The 23896-nt window shown below is 37.2% G+C and overlaps 1 protein-coding gene across 1 annotated transcript in view; it reads left to right on the forward strand.

Moving 5' to 3' along the window:
* The window catches only part of LOC128653620 (angiopoietin-2), a 120816-nt gene that overhangs the window by 8729 nt on the left and 88191 nt on the right, over window positions 1-23896 (forward strand). The gene's annotated exons all lie outside the window — the stretch shown is intronic.

Consider the following 23896-nt stretch of genomic DNA (forward strand, 5'->3'; position numbering starts at 1 on the left):
AATGCTAAATAATATGAGGACTCGTGTAAAAAAGGCTTTAACATAGAAATACATACATGCACATGTCTAAATATATATGTGTGTTTTTATATATATATATATATATATGTGTGTGTGTGTGTGTACATATGTATTTATGTATTTATATGTGTATATATGTATTTAGAGACATATTTACACATATAAACTCATAAAAACATATGTATAGCGCTGCAGAATCTGTTGGTGCTCTACATATAACCAATAATAATAATGTACAGGTAGCCCTCAGTTTACGCTGGGGTTAGGTTCCAGAAGGAATGGCTGTAAATCGAAACCGTTGTAAATTGAAACCCAGTTTATAATGTAAGTCAATGGGAAGTGAGGGAGATAGGTTCCAGGCCCCTCTCAAAATTGTCATAAGTAACACCTAATACATTATTTTTAAAGCTTTGAAATGAAGACTTTAAATGCTAAACAACATTATAAACCTAATAAAATAATCACACAACACAGAATATATAATTAAACTAGGTTAAATGAACAAAAACATTTGCTAAACAGCATTATACACCTAATTAAACATTCACACAACACAGACTTTGCTTGCATTTTTCTGCAAACAGTTATTTCTATGCATTCCAATATGGACTGATTTATAGACAGGAAGATCTTGTTCCTTTGAAATCTGCTTGATAGCTCAGGTCTGGTTAAACTGTTTAATTTCAGCTTGCTTGGCTTTGCTGCAACACAAGCGGACAGCTCCACCTACTAAATATTTTAATAAATGCACTGCTTCTCAATGCTTTTCAATAGCAGTCACATGACTGGAAAAAAAGGTTGTTATTCTGAAACGGTGTAAATTGAACCGTTGTAAAACGAGGGCCACCTGTATACATATATAGACATATATATAAGTGCATTGGACTCCTTTGCAGTTACTTGCAAATAGAATTAATGACCTTCTCCTGGACCTTATTCATGAGATCAGATGGGGTTCATACAATCTACAGAGGCAATGGAAAATACAGTGAGAGCTATACATGGAAAACACGGAAAAAAACATTTGACATGTCTTTTGGCAATTTTTAAGAGCAGTACTGTATAGGTTGGGGCTAGGGCAGGACTTTATAGCAAAGATCTTCACAATGTATATTTCCCCATCAGCTAAAGTGAGAATGAACGGTTTCTTATCTACACCTTTCTCTATCACAAAAGCAGGGATGCCCATTATCCCTTTTACTGTTTGCTTGTGCAAAAGAGCCCTTAGCATTGAAAATCAGAAATAAAGGGATTAAAAATTGTAGACACTCACCACAAAATTATGATGTATACAGATGATGTTCTTTTCTGCATAACAAAACCGATAACTACCGTAAATATTAGATCTACATGACTTTGGAAAGGTCTCTAACTTCCTTATTAATGAAAAAAAAAAAACAGAAATTCAGAATATCAGCCTTCCAGAAGAAGAAGAACAACAGGTAAGACTAATATGTCCATTTCATTGGCAAAGTAAGAATCTTAAAAACCTAGGAATACACTTAGCCCTTTATGCAGAGAAAATGTTCTTAGCTAACTATAAAATGCTTCAATCTTCTTTTATTTCAGACCTGTCATTGTGGAGGAAGAATAATACCTTAATAGTTGGGTAGGATTAATATATTTAAAATCAACTTTTTTTCCTTGAATATTATATCTTTTACAACTCCTTCCAATCCCATTACCAAGAAACGTTTTACCTTCATTACAATCCAAAATATTGGAGTTCATTTGGAATAATAAAAGTGCCAGGATCAATAAGAAACTTATGTGGATTCTGGGGATCCCAAATTTACTAAAATATAGACAGGTTGTTCATTTGCAAAGAATTAATGATTGGTTCACAAATTACGAAAAAAAATATCTGGGTTCACTTGGAACATGATATAGCGGGAGTTCCTCACCTGGGATCCAATCATAGTGGAATACCCCCATATTTCCTCAAAACGTCTCCCTTTATGCCGCTCACAGATAATAGAGAATTTATACCTGGTTTAGTAGATTATAGAAAATGTGTTTACTACCCAGTAGAATGCTCTTGATTTGTTAACTGGGTGATGAAAATAAGTTATCATCAACAGAGGAGCTGATAGAGGCGGGATTACCAGGTTTTAAAAACTGGCTAGTATACCGTCAGTGTTACTCATATATATCAAACCATGTTAACAAGAAAAACATGATACGATCACTTCAACTAGACACGCTTTATCTCTTGCATACGCACTACTACAAGCTACTCTAGGATATACTCCATATTACTGTATATAGATAAATGGGGCACTGAATTAAATATAGCATTAATATATACTGACTTCTATCACATATTTGCAGCAATTGCTAAATAAACTATATCTGGTCCACTGTTTGCAAAATGTTTATATTTAGTTCTAAGATGGTACTTAACCTATGCCAGATGTAAAACAAATTTATAAGCTACGTATATCAGGAAAAGTGTTGGAGATGGGGGGGGGGGGGGGGGGGGCTTACAGGACATATGGCACATATTTGGTGGCAATGCCCCAAATTACACTTTTGTGGTCGGAAGTAGCTAGAGAACTTTCCAAAATAATTGTTCCCCAGAAAGTGTGAATATTTGATAATAATTTGATATTGGAAGTAAATTAGGAAGTGTCTTAAAACTGCATGCTCTTGCTAAATCATAAAAGTTTATTTTGAGACTTGAGTGTCCCTTTAAGGAGACAGACTATTTCAGTAAATAAAAATGTGACCTTAGTTTCTTACTAGATAGTTTTACATTATTTTCCCTCTGTCTACATATGATATAGAAATTAGAATGTTTCTCAAATACCACAGTTCATTTATCTGATTATAAGAGATAGGATTGGTAAGGTAACATGAGGGTCATATTTAGATTTTTTATGTTTAAAAAAATGTATGTTTTGAATGCTGTTAACCAGAATTGGACTTGATGTAAATTTATATCCTTGCTGGTTTCAATTAAATAGATACATTAAAAAAAATGTAATAATCTCATTTGAGATATAAAACTTGATTCAAATCATAATTTCAATTTTTAAAAAATCCCTAAAATTTACACTTTACATTTTTATAAAATGCATTGCAAGGTAGGTGCATTCTAGTTATTTGTTTCCTGTTATTATCGTAATTTAACTTTTTAGGATATTCAATTAGCATTTTCTTGGTCTGCATTATAATGTTAATGTTTTTATATGCAGGATTTTGCAATGCAGGGCTTATATATACTATACATTTGTAAACATAATGGCCTCTAGTTATCAAGGTCTGGCGGTCCTGATCCGACAGTGCGGATCAGGTCCAACAGACCTCGCTGAATACGGCGAGCAATACGCTCACCGTATTCAGCATTGCACCATTGTGAGCTGCTGGTGCAACGCCGCCATCTGCAGACTCGCGGCCAATAGGCCGCCAGCAGGGGGCTGTCAATCAACCCGATCGTACTCGATCGGGTTGATTTCCGGCGATGTCTGTCCGCCTGCTCAGAGCAGGCAGACAGGTTATGGAGCAGCGGTCTTTGTGACCGCTGCTTCATAACTGCTGTTTCTGGCAAGCCTGCAGGCTTGCCAGAAACACGGGGCATCAAGCTCCATTCGGAGCTTGATACATATGCCCCTTTGACTTTAACATCAATTTAAGTTCTTAGGAGTGTTTTTATCACATAATCTGAAATATATTATCTCTCATAACTTCCACTGTCTACTTGAGGACAGGAATAGAGTTTTCATTAAGTTGCAAAGCTTCAAATGATACTGCTAGCAGAATTAACTTACGGTACCTTTTTACCGTTCTATCTATAGGGCTCTCTGGATCCCTTCTTACCCAGTTTCAAAGATAATTCTATTATTTAATAAGGGTAGGCCATAACCGATTTTGCCAAAACCCATCGAAATTGGGGAAAAAGCCTTAGCTCATTTAAAAACCCCTATAAGGTGTTGATATGCCATACTATATTTTTGCCTGGAGTCCCCCCCCCCCCCCCCCCAACAGGACTACTTGCATACTACCGAGATTGAGTTTCACAAATCATCCCTTCTGTATCTGGTTTATATTAGGGAATCTTTCAATATTTTAGCATGTTTAAGATCATGGGGAAATCTTTAAAGGTTAACAGACATCACTCTACATCTATCCCCAATTCACTTTCTTCAAGGCTTACTATTTGGCTTAGTAGATTCTAATTCTTAGATGTGCCAAGGAGTGTGTAATCTCTACATTAGGTTATTTTTCACAACTGTCTGCTATATCTAAGCTTCTCAAATTATTCCATTTAGCTTTTTTTAAGTTTGTAGTATTCTAGACTTGTAATTTTCCTCATAAAAAATGGAGAGCAGTGGAATTGGTTGCCAAGCCTTTAGCATTACAACATTTTCTCCTTTTGCAATCTCGATCAAGAAGTGAGATTCTCAGACAGGAGACTGCTACACTTTATACCAAGTCTGGCATTCAGTGTGTTATACTATTTGAAAAATAATGAAAGATTCTACTCCAGTGGCATATGGTCCAATTAAAATCAATAAAATATTATCTATCCATTTATCTTCTTGTTGGAGATTATGTGGGGCTGTTGGTGATTCTAGTTACATCTGGTGGCCTTACCCACCCATACAATTTTTGTTGGAGAAACTAATACCAATTTAAACTTAATCCTTTAGATGGTGGGCCACTTTCATTAAGGATAACCTTGAAAAATATAAATGTTTCTGCATATATTTTTTCAACTCTCAATCTAAACACTCACCTAAAGTTGGCTTTTGTCATAGACTCTATCTTTGTATTCCATTATATTCTATTGAAATTCTCTATTACATGTCTTAGATAATCTTAGCAGAGCTGAAAGCCCTATATCAGTAAGCCAATGATTTGCTCTATTTGGGGAATTTCTGGGCAGCAACCATGTCTGGCCACAGTGCTGCACGCAATTTTAATCTAATCTGCAATTTATCTGTGCACTCCAGAGCAAACATAGACACCATGGCCTCTATCTTTCCCCCCTGACAGAGTACCTTTGGGTCTCTGCCGTAAACCGGTGTTTGGTGGTGGAGCCATGAACACCTGTTTCTTCTGGATGTCTCTAAAAGATGGACATTTTTCTATGTGGGAACACTAGCAGAACCAGGAACCCATTTTTTTCTGCAATTGACTTACCTCACAGCTCCCGTTCTATCCCAATAGTTGGAGTAGGTTTGGAAATGGGACCTCTTCCCGCTACCTTTGGGAATGTACAGTCCTGGCCAAAAGTTTTAAAAATGACACAAATATTAATTTTCTCAAAGTCTGCTGCTTCAGTATTTTTAGATCGTTTTGTCTGATGTTACAATGGTATACCAAAGTATAATTTCAAGCATTTCATAAGTGCAAAGGCTTTTATTGACAATTACAATAAGTTTATGCAGAGAGGCAATATTTGCAGTGTTGACCCTTCTTTTTCAAGATCACAGCAATTCACCCTGGCATGCTGTCAATCAACTTCTGGGCCACATCCTGACTGATGGAAGCCCATTCTTGCATAATCAATGCTTAGAGTTTGTCAGGATATGTGGGAGTTTTTTTGTTCACCCGCCTCTTGAGGATTGACAAAAAGTTCTCAATGGGATTAAGGTCTGGGGTGTTTCCTGACCATGGACCCAAAATTTCGATGTTTTGTTCCCCAAGCAACTTAGTTTTCACCTTTTAAGGTCCTCCATTATACTGGAAAAAGGTATTGTTCATCACCAAACTGTTCTTGGATGGTTGGGAGAAGTTGCTCTTGGAGGATGTTTTTGTACCATTCTTTATTTATGGCTGTGTTCTTAGGCAAGATTGAGAGTGAGCCCACTCCCTTGGCTGAGAAGCAACCCGACACAGGAATCATCTCTGGATGTTTTACTGTTGGCATGACACAGGACTGATGGTAGCACTCACCTTTTCTTCTCCGGACAAGGTTTTTTTCAGGATGCCCCAAACAATCGCAAAGGGGATTCATCAGAGAAAATTACTTTACCCAAGTCCTCAGCAGTCCAATCCCTGTACCTTTTGCAGAATATCAGTCTGTCCCTGGTGTTTTTCCTGGAGAGAAGTGGCTCCTTTGCTGCCCTTCTTGACACCAGGCCATCCTCCAAAAGTCTTCACCTCACTGTGTGTGTGCAGATGCACTCACGCCTGCTTGCTGCCATTCCTGAGCAAGCTCTGCACTGGTGGTGCCCCTATCCCGCAGCTAAATCAACTTTAGAAGATGGTCCTGGTGCTTGCTGGACTTTCTTGGGCACGCTGAAGACTTCTTCACAACAATTGAACCTCTCTCCTTGAAGTTCTTAATTATCTGATAAATGGTTTATTTAGGTGCAATCTTAGTAGCAGCAATATCCTTGCCTGTGAATCCTTTTTTGTGCAAAGCAATGATGACTGCACGTGTTTCCTTGTATGTAGCCATGGTTAACAGGAAGAACAATGATTTCAAGCACCACCCTCCTTTTAAAGCTTCCAGTCTGTTATTCTAACTCAATCAGCATGGAAGAGTGGTCTCCAGCTTTATCCTTGTCAACACTGACACCTGTGTTAACGAGAGAATCACTGACATGATGTCAGCCGGTCCTTTTGTGGCAGGGCTTAAATGCAGTAGAAATGTTTTTTTGGGGATTAAGTTCATTTTCATGGCAAATAGGAACTTTGCAATTAATTGCAATTGATCTGATCACTCTTCATAACATTCTGGAGTATATGCAAATTGCCATCATAAAAACTGAGGTAGCAGACTTTGTGAAAATGAATATTTGTGTCATTCTCAAAACTTTTGGCCAGGACTGTATAGTACTCAGTAGGTTGTAAGGTGTTATTAATTGAAACAGAAACACTATCTACAGTATAGTACACAGCTACATTCTGGAAGTACTACTTAACCAACAGTTTCATGTTTTAATATTCTTTATTTGATTCTTCAGGGTATGATGTGAACAGCTATTATGCATTGTTTTATGACTATCCTCTCCAGGATTGTATAATATCTTAACACTCTTTGTGCAGGTATTGCAGGCTGACACCAAGGGGGGTAGTTATTAACGTGTCAACTTTCCTGCCTTCGCCGGTTCAATATGCCCGCCTAAGCTCGCCTACCTTCGCCGCCGCAGACCTGAAAAAATTCGCCTAAGTTATCAATAATTCTGTCAAAAAGCCGCGCACCAAGTACGGGGCGATGAGCAGCGGACTGTGAGAGTTATCACTCATCCGATCTCGCTGCTTTTCGGCTTTTTTACAGCTTTATTGCTAGCCTGTCACTAAGCACCCACACTAACTACACTGTTCTACCCCCTATACCGGAGCCCCCCGCAACTAAATAAAGTTAGTAACCCCTAAACCGCCACTCCTAGACCCCGCCGCAACTCTTATAAATGTATTAACCCCTAAACCGCCGCTCCCGGACACCGCTGCAACCTACATTATACCTAGTAACCCCTATCCTGCCCCCCCCTATACCGCCGCCCTCTATAATAAAGTTATTAACCCCTATCCTGCTGATCCCGGACCTCGCCGCAACTAAATAAATAGTTTAACCCCTAAACTGCCGCTCCCGGACACCGCCGCAACCTATATTAAACTTATTAACCCCTAATCTGCCCCCCCTACACCGTTGCTTCCTATAATACATTTATTAACCCCTATCCTGCCCCCCCTACACCGCCGCCACTGTAATAAATTTATTAACCCCTAAACCTAAGTCTAACACTAACTCTAACACCCCCCCTAACTTAAATATTAATTAAATAAATCTAAATAATATTTCTATTATTAACTAAATTAATCCTATTTAAAACTAAATATTTACCTTTAAAATAAACCCTAATATAGCTACAATATAAATAATAATTATATTGTAGCTATCTTAGGATTTATTTTTATTTTACAGGTAACTTTCAATTTATTTTAACTAGGTATAATAGCTATTAAATAGTTATTAACTATTTAATAGCTTACCTAGCTAAAATAAACTGAAATTTACCTGTAAAATAAATCCTAACCTAAGTTACAATTACACCTAACACTACACTATACTTTAATAAATTAATCCTATTTAAAACTAAATACTTACCTGTAAAATAAACCCTAAGATAGCTACAATATAATTAATAATTACATTGTAGCTATTTTAGGACTTATATTTATTTTACAGGTAACGTTGTATTTATTTTAGCTAGTTAGAATAGTTATTAAATAGTTATTAACTATTTAATAACTACCTAGCTAAAAGAAATACAAAATTACCTGTAAAATAAATCCTAACCTAAGTTACAATTAAACCTAACACTACACTATCATTACATTAATAAAATAAATTAACTACAAATAACTACAATTAAATACAATTACATAAACTAACTAAAGTACAAAAAATAAAAAAAGCTAAGTTATAAAAAATAAAAAAATAAGTTACAAACATTTAAAAACAATTACAACAATTTTAAGCTAATTACACCTAATCTAAGCCCCCTAATAAGATAACAAAGCCCCCCAAAATAAAAAAATTCCCTACCCTATTCTACATTAAAAAAGTTCAAAGCTCTTTTACCTTACCAGCCCTTAAAAGGGCCATTTGTGGGGCATGCCCCAAAGAAAACTGCTCTTTTGCCTGTAAAAGAAAAATACAAACCCCCCCCCAACATTAAAACCCACCACCCACATACCCCTAATCTAACCCAAACCCCCCTTAAAAAAACCTAACACTACCCCCCTGAAGATCATCCTACCTTGAGTCGTCTTCACTCAGCCGAGCCACCGATGGAACCGAAGAGGAGATCTGGAGCGGCAGAAGTGATCCTCCAAGGGGCGCTGAAGAAGTCTTCCATCCGGGCAATGTCATCTTCCAAGCGGCGCTGAAGAAGTCTTCCATCCGGGCAATGTCATCTTCCAAGCGGGGTCTTCAATCTTCTTTCTTCAGCATCCATCTTCATCCCGCCGACGTGGAACATCCTTCTTTCCCGACGGACTACCGACGAATGAAGGCTCCTTTAAGGGACGTCATCCTTTTAAGGGCTGGTAAGGTAAAAGAGCTTTGAACTTTTTTAATGTAGAATAGGGTAGGGATTTTTTTTATTTTGGGGGGCTTTGTTATTTTATTAGGGGGCTTAGATTAGGTGTAATTAGCTTAAAATTGTTGTAATATTTTTTTAAATGTTTGTAACTTATTTTTTTTATTTTTTGTAACTTAGCTTTTTTTATTTTTTGTACTTTAGTTAGTTTATGTAATTGTATTTAATTGCAGTTATTTGTAGTTAATTTATTTTATTAATGTAATGATAGTGTAGTGTTAGGTTTAATTGTAACTTAGGTTAGGATTTATTTTACAGGTAAATTTCAGTTTATTTTAGCTAGGTAAGCTATTAAATAGTTAATAACTATTTAATAGCTATTGTACCTAGTTAAAATAAATTGAAATTTGCCTTTAAAATAAAAATAAATCCTAAAATAGCTACAATATAATTATTATTTATATTGTAGCTATATTAGGGTTTATTTTAAAGGTAAGTATTTAGTTTTAAATAGGATTAATTTAGTTAATAATAGAAATATTATTTAGATTTATTTAATTAATATTTAAGTTGGGGGGTGTTAGGGTTAGGGTTAGACTTAGGTTTAGGGGTTAATAAATTTATTACAGTGGCGGCGGTGTAAGGGGGGCAGGGTAGGGGTTAATAAATGTATCATAGGTGTAGGGGGGGAAGATTAGAGGTTAATAAGTTTAATATAGGTTGCGGCGGGGTCCGGGAGCGGCGGTTTAGGGGTTAAACAATTTATTTAGTTGCAGCGAGGTCCGGGATCGGCAGGATAGGGGTTAATAACTTTATTATAGAGGGCGGCGGTATAGGGGGGGCAGGATAGGGGTTACTAGGTATAATGTAGGTTGCGGCGGTGTCCGGAAGCGGCGGTTTAGGGGTTAATACATTTATTATAGTTGCGGCGGGGTCAGGGAGCGGCGGTTTAGGGGTTAATATGTATAGAGTAGCTTGCGGTGGGCTCCGGGAGCGGCGGTTTAGGGGTTAATCAGTTTATTGTAGCTTGCGGTGGGCTCCGGGAGTGGCGGTTTAGGGGTTAATCAGTTTATTAGAGTGGCGGTGGGCTCCGGGAGCGGCGATTTAGGGGGTAATAAATTTATTTAGTTGCGACGGTGTAGGGGGGCAGATTAGGGGTGTTTAGACTCGGGGTATATGTTAGGGTGTTAGGTGTAGACATCTCCCATAGAAATCAATGGGATGTCTGGCAGCAGCGTACTTTCGCTATGGTCAGACTCCCATTGATTCCTATGGGATCCGCCGCCTCCAGGGCGGCGGATTGAAAACCAGGTACGCTGGGCCGGAAAAGTGCCGAGCGTACCTGCTAGTTTTTTGATAACTAGCAAAAGAAGCTTACGTCACTAAATTCTACTTTTGCCGGGCTGTAGTGCTTGATAACTACAGCGAATCAGCTTCGCCACAAATACGCTGCAGAATTCCAGCGTATTTGAGGTTGACGGCTTGATAACTACCCCCCCAAGTTTATATCTGTGGTGTTGGTGCCTGTTTAAAACATGATATCCAATTAATGGGCTTTTAGAGAATACTCTTGTCCTCCTGCATACGGCCGAGGCAGTGGGGCATATCTACTTATATAGGGCCAGATTAAAAGCAATATTTGCGCTCCACTTTGTAATACCAGCGCACACAAATGTTAGGTGCAATGCGAACGCAACCTTACGTTCGCATTGCACGGAAACATTGCGCTCACAAGAGCTCGCTCCAATGGGAGCCTCATTCTCATGCAGTGAGACACGACCTGAGAACTAGTGCAGCGAAGAGGGTAAGTCAAGCAGCAATTGGCAGCGAATGCAATTATATGTGTATATGCTTATATACATACAGTATATATTTATGTGTTAATATGCGTATATATATATTATACACATATTAACACATAAATATATATGTATATAAGCATATACACATATATTTACAAGGAACACAAAGTTCCCATAGACCACAATGTAAAGGCACTTTTCAGTTCCATTTTTTTTTCTTTCATCCCACAGTTGCTGACTTTAGCTCCCAAAAACCGCTAAGTGCAGTTTCAAATTTTCTTTTTTTTAAAAATGCTATTTTTTTATTTTATTTTTAAAGAAAACTTACACTTAAGTTTGGGGACAGTAGGGGGACATTTATAAAATTAACGAGAGGTCTTACCTCTAATTAATTTTCTGAGCGCTAATTGCTACTTTAAGCTTGCCGTAGCAATAACCAGCCACTTGTAATGGCTGGCCTTTTTATGGCAAGCCAGCAAATAGGAACATTTGCCTGTTTGCAGGTGTGCAATAATTTAGTTCTCCACTTGCAATCTAGCCCATAATGAGGATTCTTAAATATTTATACTGTGCCCCTAGGGGGAAGTTAATGGATTTTGAAACTTTAAATGATATTGCTTAACTGGTGTGTGGATAGTCATATTTGACATTGCTTTGACTAACTGTTATAGAAAACTAGCCCCCGAACCTAACACCCCCTAAGTTAACCCCAATTAACCCCAATTAAATAAAATAAAAGACTATCTCTCTAAAAAATTAATTAAAAATAACACAATTAAAAAAAAACTAACATAACATTAAAATAAAAAATCCTAACATTACAGTAAAAAAAAAAAAAAACTAAGCTCACATGAAAATAAAAAATCTAATAATACCATCTTCTTCCCGGTGGCGCGGCAGCCTCACAGACATCCAACGTAGAGGCTCCTCTTCATGCGATCGTCTGACGTACACTGAAGATTGAATGCAAGGTACCCGCTTTATATTGGGGTACCTTGCATTCCTATTGGATGAAAATTTTAAATCAGCCAATAGGATAAGAGCTACATAAATCCTATTAGCTGATTATTCTATAAAAATAATATAATTAAAATGAAAAAAAAAAGTGAAAATAAACTGTGCACATAAAGTCCTCGTGTAACTAAAGTTAAAGAAACCTTTAAATGCCTCTGATATTTAGGAACCTTCCAAAGATTCTAAAGTGAGTGTATCCAAACCTATAGTCTTACTGCTGTACTACTACAGGAGTCAATGTAAGAGGAAATCTGTATTACATTTTAAATTGAATCCTGTTGTAGCACAGCAGTATGACTATAGGTTTGGAATGTGGAGACCAGGGTTCGATCCTGAGAAGGTTAACTACAAGCAAGTTGCAACCTACTGGTCTGGCCAGACTACTCAAACAATATACAGGTAGCCCTCAGTTTACGCCGGGGTTAGGTTCCAGAAGGAATGGTTGTAAATCGAAACCATTGTAAATTGAAACCCAGTTTATAATGTAAGTCAATGGGAAGTGAGGGAGTTAGGTTCCAGGCCCCTCTCAAAATTGTCATAAGTAACACCTAATACATTATTTTTAAAGCTTTGAAATGAAGACTTTAACTGCTAAACAGCATTATAAACCTAATAAAATAATCACACAACACAAAATATATAATTAAACTAAGTTAAATGAACAAAAACATTTGTTAAACAGCATTATACACCTAATAAAATAATCACACAACACAGACTTCACTTGCATTTTTCTGCAAACAGTTCTTTCTATGCATTCCAATATGGACTGATTTATAGACAGGAAGATCGTGTTCCTTTGAAATCTGCTCGATAGCTCAGGTCTGGTTAAACTGATTAATTTCAGCTTGCTTGCAACACAAGCGGACAGCTCCACCTACTGGCTATTTTAATCAATGCACTGCTTCTCAATGCTTTTCTTTTTTTTTTTAAATAATTTTTATTGAGGTAGCAATGGCATACAAAAACAAACTCTTACATTTGTCATGGCAACACGCCTATCAACATACATTGAATCTCATGTATCCTATACAGAAGGCATGTCCTAGTGACCGTAAACAACATTAGATCCTAACCAGTAGGAAAATACAACAAGCCATGAGTGGCACCTCTTATTTTTTAATATAAGTACATGTTAACTTGGACACCATTATGTAAATTAACAAGTAGTAGTCAAACGGCCTAACTTCCTTGTAGGGTACTAAGTAAAAAGTAGGCCTTTGGGTGTTCATATCATTCACACCAGAACATATATGTACAAAGAGTATTAATCTTCTAAACAATTTTCAGGGGCATGCACGCAACTAAGTATGCATAAACTGCTAACCTGTACCACTATACAGCTAAAGAAACATAACAAGCCCTAAACCACCTGTATTTAGTAGATCCATGAGGGTATTTAGCCATAATAGCCTCATATGCTTAACTGATTAAAAGGGGCTCTCAAACCTGAGCCTCCTCTCTCATAGGTCACAGTATTAATATCAAAAGAGGTTAGATTGCAAGTGTTTGCTGCAAAGTGTGCAAGATATGTTATGATAGAAATCATTTGTGAGGGTAAGCACTTATCTAAATAATTCTCATACATGCAGTGCAATGACCATTTTGGAAATCACATTTATCACACATACTACACTCACTCCAGCACTGAATAAAATAAAGAAAGGCAGTTTTCCACATACAATTATACATAATAAGCAGAAGAATATTTTAAACCAAGCTATGCTGTCCTTAAGGTGGGAACACAAGGGTCCGACAATTAAATGACTATGTATCTTATTTCTTATCTAGGCTAGTTCTTTTAGGAGTAAGGAATAGGGGGTGCCCTCCTCTCTACATAAATCTGACAAAGAGTTGTATCTGAGACAAGAGGTACAATACTTTGCGAAGTTCAGTCTGAATGTCAGAGGGTTCTCAGCCCACACATGTTGATATAACCCCCTAATCTGTTATGTACATTTATATATAGGAGACCCCTGCTTGACTGAACTCAAGGACCATATATTCAGTGTACTACCAGCTGCAGTAAACAACTTGGAGCACTGCAACGCAGGAAAAAGTATATACAAAACCCCCAAACAGTTAGTAACCACCCATGGAACACTGAACATATTAACCTCCTAGAAATAGATATCAGCCTCGCTTGAGCTGCTAGATATAATAATGCACTAGTGGAGGGGTATTATGGGGGAGGGCTATTTACAGGACCCTATATGGATCTTGGCAAAATGTAAGTGCTATGTTTATTGTCATCTTAGAGAACTCCATGAGACCTTGGCATACCCTGTATAGACCCCAAGCTTGAGTCTGAGGATATATTGCTATATAGCCATGTGGAGGCATCAAATCTTTGGCCCCAATATAGGTAACTATGCCTTTAGGGCCCATATCTAAATAAGCAGTGAATTACATGCATGGTTATGAAAAATAAACATTATAATCCTTCATAGCATATCATATAATAGAAAGAAAAACAACATAAACCGCATTGCATATAACTGTATCTGTCTCACTGTCCCAATGAAGCATCCACTTTTTGCAGATCATACTATAATTATATCCAACTAAAAAGCCTTCATCCATAGTATGATTGTAAAGTCCTATGCATTCGATACCAGTCCTGCATGGGCTAACACTAATGTGGAACTTTGACTTGTATCACATCACATTAATCCCTCTTGGGTGAATAGCGCCCATCTGTACAGTTAAATGTGCTGCCATTCATGCACATGAGTATGTCTCTTATGGTTGTGGAAAGACTTATAGCGGGCGTTAGCCAGAATGCTGGAACCTTATAGCGGCATGAAAGTTACATACAAGCCCCTACCGGGGCCTGCTTTTTTAAACAGGCCTCCTCCCCTAACCAACCCCAACCCTGGAAATATTGTGAAAACTCGGTCCCTCCAAGAGGCAGGCTGCAACGTGGACCGGACTCCCTGTCAATCTGTTTTGTGGCAGACACCAATATGGAGCAGGACCGGACTGGGAACCAGACCTTCCGAGGGGAAACCACATGCCCACCTGTATACCAGAAACAACCGTGCGCTCCCCGGATCGCTGATACTTCAATGTGGGTCTGCCACTAACAAGGTACAGTCGGGTAAGTGACCTCAATCCTGAGATATGCGGAGGGGTTGTGGGAGAGTAGTCATACATCCCTGTAGTAGAGGCAAGCATCACTTCAGCTCTGTCACCGTCCGTAAGCACCCCACTCTCCACCTCAACAGTCACAGCAACTTCCTCCTTCTTATCTTCCCCCAGAGGGCCGGCCGCTTCCCCCAGAGACACAATAGAAGGCAGGGTACTCACACTTATGTTGGGCCGTATGGAGATTTGGCCTCCCAGCTCGGGAGGTACGTACAAATGCAGTAGCTTTCCTGTGGCCACGGCTTCTGGCTCTACATCCGTCTGTGTTTCAAGTATAGGTGCCGCCTCTCCCAAATGTGTATGCTCCATGAGGGACAAAAAACGGTCTAATCTAGCGCACATTTTGCACTCAAAAGAGGTCATCAGTTCTTGCATACTTGCACATAAATCCCCCATGTTCAGTATAGGCAATTAGGCAGAGAGTGTCGATAATCTCTGTTTACCCGGTTCCCCGAGGGGGGGGGGAGCTGAGCTCTCTCTTCTCAGAGGCCGCCAAAGACACTCAGCTGTCCAGTCTGGGAAGTCCTGTTGCTCTATGTACACATATTTTTACATTATTCCACACAGCAAAGTGTCCTCTATATCCTGATATATAATTGCTCGCTGGATGGTTATTTATTATTCAGATTACAGGCGGATTGTAATTCTTATTTGCAGAGCTCCCAGTTTAGTGGCCATCTTGGACCCTGGCCCGGACACGCCCCCCTCAATGCTTTTCAATAGCAGTCACATGACTGGAAAAAAAGGTTGTTATTCTGAAACAGTGCAAATTGAACCGTTGTAAACCGAGGGCCACCTGTACTTACTTGCAATACATTCTCAAATATTTAAATTACTACTAAAGCTGTGATTGTTCACTCTGTATAGAGGTTGCAACTATGTTTGCATATTTTGCATACTGTGTTTTATATATTTGAAATAAACATTAGTATCAACATTACAAGGTTGTTTTGTACAATTATTTGCAGCGCTGTTACCACTTGTTATTTATTTTTATAACAGCTGCTTATACACAAATTTACACAAATTATACACATTTATACAGAATTGTTGTGTATAGTATTAATGGCGCTCTCCATTTTTTTCATATATATATATATATATATATACACTTTTGAGCCCTTACGAGTCAAATACCTTGAAACATGCTATATCATTTTTATTCATTTTTAATGTGTTTTCAAAAGAAATTTACATTCCAATGTTCTTCACCTAGAAATGTTTTTTATTTTTATTTTAAAATAGATATTTCTAATTATATATGTACTGTATATCTGTATATGCAATATATATATATATATATATATATATATATATATATATATATATATATATATATATTTTAAATTAGCAAAAGATAGAAGACAGCACTCTCTGGTCTTAAATACAAAGATTGTTTTAATAGTAGTGACGTTTCTGGGAAAGCTTCCCCTTCCTCAGACCCTGGGGAAGCTTTCCCCGAAACGTCACTACTATTAAAACAACCTTTGTATTTAAGACCAGAGAGTGCTGTCTTCTATCTTTTGCTATTATTACCCACATTCATGCACCCTGGCAAATCGTGATACTGTTCGTGAGAGTGCACTTGTCCTATTAACCTATATTTTAAATTAAAAATGTTCTTCTATGTGAAGAACATTGGAATGTAAAATATTCACAACTCACTTCACGCTAGATTATGAGTGGGGTGCTAACTGTTGTGCGCAAGCCAAAAGGGGTTTGCGCGCATCAGAAGTAGCAAGGTATTACTAGTTGAAAGTAAATGAATTCACTTCAGTGCAATTGAATTTAATGCAAGTCTGGATAGCGCGACCTCAGAGCTCTGGTTAACTGTTACGTGAGACAAAAAAGTTGGACAAAACACCTCAAAAATACATTTTAATAACAATTATTTTTTTGAAAAAGAGCTAAAAAGTATGAGGTCTCTGGTGTTAGGGGGAAAAAAGGACTGCAAAGGGCTTTAACTTAGAGAGACAAATATTAATTTTCAAAAAAGTCTGCTGCCTCAGTTTTTATGATGGCAATTTGCATATAATCCAGAATATTATGAAGAGTGATCAGATCAATTGCAATTAATTGCAAAGTCCCTCTTTGCCATGAAAATTAACTTACTCACAAAAAAACATTTCCACTGCATTTCAGCCCTTCCACAAATGGACCAGCTGACATTATGTCAGTGATTCTCTCATTAACACAGGTGTCAGTGTTCACGAGGACAAAGCTGGAGACCACTCTGTCATGCTGATTGAGTTAGAATAACAAACTGGAACCTTTAAAAGGAGGGCGGTTCTTGAAATCACTGAGTAGTCTCTCCTCTAATACCTCACATTGTTCCTCGTATATTTTGGTGTTAGAACAAACCCTTTTGGTTCTAATGTATTGTCCTTTGGGGATAGCTCTTTTGACATGCCATGGATGGCTTGACTTGTAATTCAAAATTGTATTCCCCCCTGTAGGCTTCCTATAGAGGGTAGTACTGACAGTCTTTGTAGTTGTATCTACTTGGAGGGCCAGATCTAGGAATACTGTATTTTTGTCACTTTGTACATAGGTGAAGTTTAGATTTTTATCATTGGTGTTAATGGTGTTTTCCTCATCGCCATCCCACACCACACATTAGAACCAAAAGGGTTTGTTCTAACACCAAAATATACGAGGAACAATGTGAGGTATTAGAGGAGAGACTACTCAGTAGAGGATACCCGGAGAGCCTATTAAAAGACACAAAGAGAGAAGTGGATTTAATACCTCGAGATAGTTTATTAAAATACAAGAAACAAAGTGTCCAGCAAAGGCCAAAAGGGGAGAATAAAATTGTGTTTAGTACCCCGTACAGTCTAGAATATCGAAAAATATGTGACATCATAAGAGAAAGTCTTCCCATTTTGACCACTGACTATAATTTAGAAAACATCACACAAAATTGCAAATTTGTTGCAAGGAAAAATAAGACCATTGGCAACATTGTGGCACCCTCAGATTTACCAATAGAGAAGAGTAGAACATAGTTACCCCATAGGGTAGGGTTCTACAAATGTAAAGCACAGCGTTGTAAAACATGTAATCATGTAATAGAGGGTACTACCTTTACCTCAACAACAACTAGATGCACATATGACATCAGGTTTAGATTAAACTGCAAGTCATCTACCTCCTCACCTGTAGGGGGTGCCAGATTCAATATGTAGGCAAAACAAAACGCCACCTGAAGGACAGGGCACTAGAACATATCCGGGATATCGAGGACCCTGACACGGACACACATGTATCCAGACATTTTAAATCAACACATGCAGGGGATGCCTCACTTTTGTCTATCCAGGCTATTGATCATGTCCCTCCACACAAAAGAGGAGGTGACAGAATTTACAAACTTGATTATAAGGAGGCACAATGGATCTTTCTGTTGAATACTAGATCACATCTGGGTATTAACAAAGAGAGTGATGTGAATCTGTTTATTTAAAATTTATCTAAAACCACTTAGGCACATATGTATCAATATATATAATAAAATGTGCATCCTAAAATCATCTAGAAAGAATTTAATAATTATATATATACAATAAAGGAATCACATAAACATATAAATATACATAACTGGCTTGCTATATGTAACATTTTAAATGAGGTTTAATACTATATGTCACCTCTGCCTCTGTTGGTTATTATTATTAAAATGTAGAGTAAGCTTAGTCTATCACTAATAAATAATTACTATATGCCCATTTAAAATATCAGTAAACTGTTCAGGTCAGGTGTATGTATTAGCCTGTCAAGGAGTAAAAATATATATAATCACATTAGGGCAAGAAGGGGTTAACTTCATTGTTTTTAACTTTCTCACTAATTGACTAATTGGCAAATGTCTTGTGCTTTTAAAACAGGTCACAGAACTAGCAAAAATCAGCAGTGATCAAGTGTGGAGGAACCACACGAAACATGTCTGCCATTGCTGTTCTGTGACCCCGGATTGCGATTATGAGCTAAGGCTCTATTTTGTTTTTAAAAACCTTGTCACCAATAAAGCTGTTTTTACCTTTTGAGCTTGGGAGTTTTTCATGTCTGCTGATTCCTCCTCTCCCTGCAAGTGAGTGACGCCCGGAAGTGTGTGGTGATTGGATCCTGAGTCTGCGCCTGAGACGTAGGCGCTATTGCTGGGCTCCTGACAGTGAGGAGACAATACGGAGAAGCTGAGCTGAGCCAACGCTGAAGACACGCCGCTCGAGAACACGGTGAAGAGACCCCGGACCGGTAAGCGCCACTTTTGTTGTATATACTTTTGGAGGATAGCCTGGTGTCAAGAAAGGCAGCAACGAAGCCACTTCTCTCCAAGAAAAACATCAGGGACAAACTGATATTCTGCAAGAGGTACAGCGATTGGACTGCTGAGGACTGGGGTAAAGTCATTTTCTCTGATGAATCCCCTTTGCCATTGTTTGGGGCATCTGGAAAAAAACTTGAGGTGAGTGTTACCATAAGTCCTGTGTCATGCCAACAGTAAAGCATCATGAGACCATTCATGTGTGGGGTTGCTTCTCAGCCAAGACAGTGGGCTCACTCACAATGTTGCCTAAGAACACAACAATGAATAAAGAATTGTAAAAGAACATCCTCCAAGAGCAACTTCTCCCAACCATCCAAGAACAGTTTGGTGATGAGCAATGCCTTTTCCAGCTTTTATGGAGCACCTTGCCATAAGGCAAAAGTGCTAACTAAGTGGCTTGGGGAACAAAACATCGACATTTTGGGTCCATGGCCAGGAAACTCCCCAGACCTTAATCCCATTGAGAACTTGTCGTCAATCCTCAAGAGGCGGGTGAACAAACCCCCACACATATTCTGACAAACTCCAAGGGGTCAATTTATCAAAGCATCAATTTCAGTGCATTCGCCGGCATCAATACGCTCGCCAGACATCGCTGATGCGGATCTAAATACAATACCATTATTTATCAAAAAAGCCATCAGAAACACACGCATTAAGTATGGTGCGAAGCGCATCGGACTGTTGTTAACTAACAGTCATTGATGTCGCAGTTATTCGGGTATTTATACCATTTCATTACTGCCCATGAACAAGCACATTTCTCTAAAGCTAATCTTTTATTTTTCAACTGTTAATGTCCAAGAAATAGCTACATTTATACCTCAACAACAATATCTCATAGAAAGTTATTTTTATATTTATTTGTTATACAAAAAAAACTTTTATATGATACTTTTACTTAAATTAATGTGTATTTGTATTTCTAGAAGTCATGATATGCTTTTAATGATTACTAATGCTAGAATTTGTACATATATCTTTGCACATACTTGTGTGTGTGTGTATATATATATATATATATATATATATATATATATATATATATATATATATATATATATATATATATATATATATATATATATATATATGTTTGTGTGTGTGTTATGTCAGAAATATTTTGCAAACATATTTAAATGTCCCTTAATTCCTTTTTTTGTTCTAAACAATGTTGTCTTTCATATCTCTGTGTTTATGAATACCACTATATGTATATAGTGTAAATTTATTATTATTCTGAGCAGGAATAATTGCAAATATAACATGTAATCAGGGTATCATATGTATTTATTTGCAATCAATGGATAATTTAAGAGCTGGGACAGTTTTCTCTCTGTAGCTCTGTAACCCCTCCTGATTGCAATCTAGTTTTAAAAACCACCCCTTCACAGGTTTTATAAAATGGGCTGGCATATAAGATGACATTTCTTACTGAAAAAGAAATTCAAGAGAAGGTATAAATACACTGAAAATAGCATGACATTAAAGAGGTGATCTTAATTTCTTCTGTATCTGAATCATGACAGTTTAATGTTAGGTGGGCTATCCCTTTGAGCTATCAGTTTAAGATTATATCGAATCAAACATCAATTCGAATTTTAAATTGCTTGTCTAAAATATTACACTGTGTGTCCTAATTTAGCATCAATGTTTATCTTTAATTCTAAATTCACATATACATACTTTCAAAGTATAATACACAATGTAACAAATGGCACTTACAAGTTCGGATGAGTGATCAATGACACAAGTATCAAGCATTTTGATTTGTTAGTGATAGTTTAAAATATATATTTGAATCAGATTGGCTGATGTCATAAATCATGTGATTATGCATATTCCAATCAAAAGTGGTTGAAAAATTTACTAGTGTGTGGGTTGTTTAGGAGTTTGCATCATAATTTGTGCAAAAAGTGTTGCGTCAAAATTTGTGCGAAGTGGAGAGTAAGTTAGCTATATTATGTTGTGTATTTCATTTTTATCTCTATATCTATTTGTGCAACAAGTTTGGGGAAAAACTTCAACAAATTTGTAGAAATATTGTCCCCTTGCTTTGTAATGAGAGACAAATTTGGGATGAGTAGTCACTCATGAACAGATGCAAATTCACAGTCCAATATGCAATTTACATGTGTGTGAAATCATCGTTGTAGATAGATAATGAGCGTGTGATACTACTCTAGTTAGAGTCCCACTGTTGCGGTTATCACAATAAACAATATTGAAATAATCAATCTCCAAGTTAATAAGTAAATGGAACGGGCTTACCACTCCAGTAGCAGTGTAAAGTGTAGACTTGATGTAGTCCGTGTAACCTGATGAACTGCAATTGAGGCATGAAACGCGTCAGCTGTGTCTTCTGCTCACTGTGTCCTTTTTCGTTTTTATATTATATGAAATAAATATTGGATTTTTAATTATGCACCACTCTCCTGGCTTTCTTTTCTGATGAGACCGCTCCTTTGCTTCGATTGTTGTTCTTCAGATGCAAATTCAGCCTGGTTTGTAAATATCTGATTCAGCAAATTTAACATGTGCTACAAATTGCATCATAACTTCCAAATCATATCCTGGGGATTGTCTAGAGTGAATTATAAGATGTCCAACCCTTTAAAAGCAGCAGTTTGTATTCAATTGCAGAGATGAGTAAATGTTAAATTATTGGATATTGCAATTATTGCTAAAACTACTGTGTCAGATGTAAAAGGAATATGTAAAATTGCACATAGTCACACATGGATTGGATATAGTCACACAGGGATTGTATATATGCACACAGGGATTAGAAATTACTCTAGACAGTTCCCAGAAATGTGCTGAATATATGGATGAGTACACTCATGAACAGATGCTGTAAGTCCAGGTTGTCTAGTCTATAAATATCTGATTAAGCAATCCAATCTTGTAGAAAAAAAGTACCATATCTTTCAGGACTAGATTCATTATCCGTCTTCTGGGAATTGTCTAAAGTACATTCCAAGATGTTTGCACATTTATGCAATTTTTAAAAAGCAGTGATTTGTATTCAATTTCACAGATAACTGCAGAGATGAGATAATGTTAAATTGGTATTGCAATACCTAAAACGTTGGTACCAAATCTACAGGAGATATAGTGTCATTAACAAATTGTGCTCTGTTTTAAAGTTAAAGTCCTTAGAAAATCTTTGAAATTACCAACTTTGGGCTAGATTATAAGTAAAGTGCTAACAGTAATGAGAGAGCGATATCAGGTTTATCGTGGTTGTTTGTGCACATCGGATTAGCACTCGTGTTACAAGTTGAAAGTAAACGTGATCGCTTGAGCACTATTTAATTATACATGCGCCGGGATAGAGCTACCTCAGAGCTCTGGTTAACTATTTTGCGAAACAAAAGATCACAAAACACATCAAAAATGTAAAAGTATTGTTATACTTATAATAACACTGTCTATTGCACAAAAAGGTTATAAGGTCTTAGGTGTTATACAAAATAAATGTATTTATCAAAAATAAAGTGTTATACTGTGTATTTACTGTAAATATTTCACATTTCACTGTTCTTCACATAAGGGAAAATGTTATTCAAATATAAAATAAGTATTTGTAAATAGATATTCCTATAGGTATAGATATATATTGTACCAAAATACTATCAGACATATGTTGAGATATGTATTTATGAATAAATGGAACATATTCTACTATGTGAAGAACATTGGAATGTGAAACATTAATATTTTCATGTCGAGATAGTGCACTTGAGATTTTTTCCACTTTTTGTTTGTGGTCATGGTATTCGAAGTTCAGCTTTTTGCGCCCATCAAGTTAGCTCCCAAGCGAAAACCTTTTACTTTCAACTTGTAATACAAGCGCTATCCGAGGCACACAAAAAGCTTACTTCTAGTGGAGTTAGCGAGCAAGTGAGAGCGCTAAATACTGCTCTACTTGTAATCTGGCCCTTTCTTGCCCCTGCTTTAGGTCATATCTCTCACCAAGTGTATATAGCAGTAAGTGCACATGCACACAAATTAGTCAGTGCATGCACCGAGTGACATAACTAGCTTTTGCAATGTTGGTTGACAGATGCAACGCGATAGTTCTGGCTAGTTTGAATTCACATGATTCCTTTTATATAGGGTTGCCAGATTTCCTCCACAAAAATACTTGATGACCAGCAGGTCTTTTTTTCAGCTATATTCCCAAATCAAACCATATCAAACCTCAGATCAAACCCTAGCCCTGAAAACCCTTTAAGGTAAATGTCCACATTATTCCTGGATCAGATGGCGGTGCCTACAGTCCGTTAGTTATATTTTCTTAGGGGACTACAGACCAGACACATGTTCCTAGAGCCCATGTAAACTATATGCTTACATTAGACCTCAGATCAGACTCATGTTCCTGAAGCCCCTGTCAGTTATATGTATAGATCAGATCTCATATAAGACCCAGTTAGTAAGGTGCGTATTTGTTTTCTACATATATTTTACCGAACAGCTATTCAAAATAATGAACTGTCTGGTTAAATACTGACCACCTGCCGATCCCACTTCTATATCAAAATTAAGTTATCTAAGAGCTACAGATCTGATGAGCAAGG

Source organism: Bombina bombina, chromosome 3, assembly GCF_027579735.1.
Source record: "Bombina bombina isolate aBomBom1 chromosome 3, aBomBom1.pri, whole genome shotgun sequence".
NCBI classification, from domain to species: domain Eukaryota; kingdom Metazoa; phylum Chordata; class Amphibia; order Anura; family Bombinatoridae; genus Bombina; species Bombina bombina.